Source organism: Fukomys damarensis, unplaced genomic scaffold (genome assembly GCF_012274545.1).
Source record: "Fukomys damarensis isolate Sample0158 unplaced genomic scaffold, DMR_v1.0_HiC HiC_scaffold_36, whole genome shotgun sequence".
Taxonomy (NCBI): Eukaryota; Metazoa; Chordata; class Mammalia; order Rodentia; family Bathyergidae; genus Fukomys; species Fukomys damarensis.
The window spans coordinates 41842342-41847002 of record NW_022900948.1 but is presented as its reverse complement, the minus strand read 5'-3'; the positions used below and the strand labels follow the sequence as shown (position 1 = coordinate 41847002).

General features: G+C 54.5%; 1 long non-coding RNA gene across 1 annotated transcript; it reads right to left on the bottom strand.

The window, feature by feature from the left end:
* Positions 1-338: 338 nt before the first annotated feature.
* Positions 339-4641, bottom strand: LOC104854900. The gene is made up of 3 exons (XR_004515379.1): positions 4364-4641; positions 1031-1202; positions 339-495 (listed from the first exon to the last, which is right to left on the bottom strand). It is a non-coding gene; the product is annotated as an uncharacterized LOC104854900 (long non-coding RNA).
* Positions 4642-4661: the final 20 nt, after the last annotated feature.

The window sequence follows — 4661 nt, the reverse complement described above, 5'->3', positions numbered from 1 at the left end:
CGACCCCGGCTGTGAAGGGAAGCCAGGCTGGAGAAGCTATTTCAAGCCGTTATCTCTTCCTGGCCATGGTAACGAGTTAGAGTAAGCAGGCCGGAGGGGTTAAAGCCAGGTCATTCCCAGCCACAGCTGATGGAAACAGGCACAAGGCTTACTCTAGACCAACGTGAGTGGAAGTGTTTCGGGACTTTAGAGAAAGACTATTCTTCCTCTGTCCCCCTCTCCAAGACTCCTACTGGCTGACTTTATGGGATGACTGCTCAGATGTGAGGCCTGGAGCTGCTGCAGCCATTTCGCCACCACAAAGGAAGCAGCTTCAGGAAGATACAAAGACTGCAGCGGACAGAACCAAAAGAGGAAAGAAAAACAAAACAGAACAAAATAGGGCCCCTGATAGTACCACTGGCCTCTAAACAAAACAAACCCTCAAACTCATCTTACCTCTGGACTTTCCAGTAGCTGAAGCCAATTTGATTTGATCTTCCAACGATCCGCAACCTAAAGAATTACAGATACTTTTGTTTTATTTGCTGATACACACTGTGCCTTATGTCAAGCAGCGTCACCTCCACATACCCGGTTTCACAGCCCCGTGCGAGTCACTGGGTGCTTCTGTTTCTCACAGCCCCTCCCTGAGGCCCCCCAAGGCTTCTCCATCCAGCTCCTGTCCCCCTCCCTTTGTGCACTGCTCTCTCCTCTGCCCTGGCCGGCGCTGTCCTCAGCCCCATGGCCTCCCTGCCTCCCGCCTCCCTCCCGCTGCCTCCCACATGGCCGGGACTTGGGGCCTCCCCATTCCGACTCCCCCAGCCCCCACACCAGCTTCCTTTCCAGTGTTAGTTTCCTGAAATTGCCCGGGAGCCCCTCTGGCCCACCCCTGTCTATCTGGGCTGCTTCTGTTCTTTCCAGGTCTCAGTGGGATGTCGCTTCTTCTGGACAGCTTCCCAGTCTCTCCTCTCTGCTCCCGGGGGCTCTGTCCTCGCCCTGGCACAGCGGCCTTTTCCATTCACCCCACAGATACATGTTTTGTACCTACCGTGTGCCAGGCCCTGTGCAGTGGTGAGGAAAATGGATGTGCTTTCTCCTACTCAGCATTTACGTTCAGCCGGCTGTGGTGGTACGTGCCTGCCATCCCAGCACTCTGGGAGGCTGAGTCAGGAGGATTCCAAGTTGGAGTTCAGCCTGGGAGGTTTAGTAACTTAGAAGACCTGTCTCCAAATGAAGCAAAAAGTAAAATAAATTGAAATGGCCAGAGATGTAGTTCAGTATGAAGGCCCCAGGTTCAATCAGTAGTGCAAAAGAATTTTTACATTCTGATTAGGGAGACAATGAAAACAAATTAATGGGAAAATAAAAAACAGTTAAATTCCATAGAGAAGGCCAAAGAAAGGACTGGGATAGGAAAGAGGAGAGCAGGAAGGCTCTAGAGAGGGTGGCCAGGAAAGGCCTCCTCGAGGTGTCCCCATGACATGAAGAACTCTTCATTAGAGGAGTGAAGGGAACAGCGTTCTGGGCAGAGGGAACAGCCTCTGCTAAAGGGCCGAGGTCAGAGAACATGCTGCATTGAGGAACAGGCCTATGTGGGCTGGTACAGGAAGGTGGGAGAGAGGGCAGGGGTCGGACCACAGCCTCACTAGGACCACACAGACTTCTCAGAACGGGACAAAGAGCTTACAGCTCCTTTGAAAGCTGATGGTCAAATGTTCTAGGTAGAGGTGGCCAGGATCAGGCTCATGTCTTATGGTCAGGAGTGCTGTGAGAGGACTCGTGGGAGGTGCGGAGAGGGGTGACGAGGGCAGGGGCAGGAGGCGGCTCACGGTGCGCTGCTACGACAGAAAGGCCATGCAGAAGGGCGGCTGTGGGGGCCGTCACGGAAGTTCGGCAACCTTACTGTCCCGTCTGTGAGTGGGCAGGGCCTGCCAGGACCACACCCACAGCGAGACAATGTGGCCGACCTCATGGGGGCCAGGCTCACAAACAGGCTGCTGGCCGTGAGGCAGACAGCCTGCCACGAGCACCAGGCACACGCAAGTCATCATGCCAGGTTGGGGCCGCAGAGACCCTGGTAAGTTTCTCTCTTGACTCGGGACTGACCCTTGAAGGATCGATAAAAGGCATAAATTGTGTTTTAAAACTGTTTCTGGAAGCATTGCTGGGCGCGGAGGTGCACGCCTGTAATCCCAGCAATCCCAGCACCCTTGGGAGGCTGAGGCAGGAGGGTCCCAAGTGTGAGGCCAGGCTGGGCTCTTTAGTGAGTTCAAGGCTAGCCTGGACTACCGAGCAAAATCTTGAAGAGAGAAAAGCTGGGGGTGGGGAGTGGTAAGAGAGAAAGAGAGGAGAGGGCGAGAGAGAAAAAGGGAAGGAAGAAAAACCTTCTGAAAACACCAGGCTTAGTTTTTCTCTATCCCCTTCTGCAAGGCCCCTGCCCCAAACTCAAATTCAGTCTCCCGCGGGAGAGGTACAGTTCAAAATCAGACCAGCAGATGGCGCTAGAGGCTAAGAGAAGCCCCCCCCTCCCCCCCGCCCTCCTCCCGTCGGTTCTTGGCGCTGGTTCCCTCTCTGGGTTTGCAGAACCAATTCAGTTCCCAGGCTGCCACAGCAGCGGGGTCCTAAGGCCGAGCCCTCCCCCGACTCCTGGGGACACAGACCCATTTGGGGGAAGTAGAAAGCCCAAGTATCTGCTGGGATCCTTGCGTGGGTCCCTCCACCGCAGAGACCTCCCGACGTCCAGTCCTTGCCCTCCCTTCCAGGAAATCACTGTACAAGTAGGGCAGAGGGTCCCGAGTGAGAGAGAGGTTTTCCTCAGAAGAGCCACTTCATCTGTGAACAAGGCACTATGAAGCCTCCCACAACAGCCTGTGACCTCCCTGTCCATCCTGTGTAAAATATGAAATAGGAGTTTTAATTACCAAGCTTGGAAGGCAGCCGACATGTTTAATATTTAATGTCTGCAGTGCTCGTGCCCCAGGCGAGCCGGCACTGACAACATCGGGGTTTCCCTCGGGTTGGCTCTGCATGTGCCTGGGCAGTGGTCAGGCAGCCCCCTTCCCCAGCACCTGGGATCCTCCTGCAGCCTGGCCTGGGCCTGGACTTGCCCCGGGCTTGCCACCCCCTGAGGGACTCCCGCCTGTGTCCCCAGCAGGAGGAGGACGGGAGGGCTCAGGGCTTGAGACAGGCAACTGAGCCAGGTTCCTGGCAGAGGGGCCTGGTCGCACGCAGGCAGCCTGAGGAGGTGGAAACAGGAGGCATCAGACAGACGGGCCTGGGTTTGAACCCAATTTCCGAAGAGTCACTCGGCCTCTCTGGGTGTCACTTTTGTTATCCATAAAGTGGAGAATGTATTTCCTGTATTAGGGGTTGTTAATAATAACAGATCACCATTTTTGAGGTTTCGTGTGTGTCTGGAACGCTAAGCTAAGTGTCTAAGCACTTCACGTGTTCTGTGTCTTTGTCACTGATGGCAGCCCTTTGAAGTGGTTCAGCTGGGACTCGGATCCAGAGCATTTTTAGTTCCGGAGCACATGACTGTGATCCCTTATATGCAAAGCGCCTGATGAAGCCAGAGACATGAGCGTGAAGAGGACATCGCCTTCTAGACCCAGGCCCTAGTTTGTCCTGTCCCACAGGGGCCCCTCCTGCCTCACAGATGACCAAAAGATTACTATTGAGGGCTCAAGTCAGCGGCTTGAACTGAATTTCCTGCACTGCTGTTGTCTGCCCCACACTTGCACTCCCTGGAGCGCTCCCAAGCTGCCTTTGATTGGTTGACAGACAGCTGTGGACTGGGTGAACTCACTGGCGCCACCTTGGGTCTGATTATGCAACCGTTTGTCTTCAGGCTCATGCACCACTCCTTGGGCCAAATTAGTGTCTCAATTCACCTTCCTCACAGCACAGCGCATGATGACAGCAGGTGATGGGTGTGAGAAGGTGCAGCCAGCAGCTGAAGCCGCCTATCTTGAAAGGTAATCGTGCAGGCCGGGTGTGGTGGCTCACGCCTGTAACCCTAGCACTTGGGAGGCTGAGGCAGGAGGATCGCTGTGAGTTCGAGACCAGCCTGGGCTACATAGTGAGTTCCAGGTCAGTCTCAATTACATAGTGAGACCCTGTCTCAAACAAACAAACAAACAAAAAAAAAAAAAAAAAAAAAAAAAAAAAAAAAAAAAAAGAAAGAAAAGAAAGAAAGAAAAAGAAAGGTAATCGTGCATGGACAGAAGAGGCTTCCCCGATTCCTCTGCACCGGGAGAGACTGTTAGCACAGAGAGGGCGTGAGCCGTGACAATGAGCTCCGTTTTATAACCCTGAGATGGGCACACGTGCTGAAGAGCGGGAGACACAGGGAGCCCTGGTCCTTGTGGAAAGCACGTACCCCAAGCCCCGGCGATTCCGCTTCCGGGCCTGTAGCTAGAGCAGCTTTCGCAGGTGTGCAGACACCCGCCTGAGAACATTCCTGGAAGCATGAACTTGTCGTGGCGAAAGGGTGGAAATACCAAAATCGCCCCTGTGAAGGAAAGCAGGAGCCTCACGCGGCGCGGCGTACCGGAATGACGGAATGACGGGATGACGGGATGACGGGACTCGGCGCGGCAGGTCGGTGGCGTGAGCTGGCCGAGGGAGGAAATATAACGGCCAGGAAGACTCCCAGCAAGGGTACTTAGAGAAGCCGC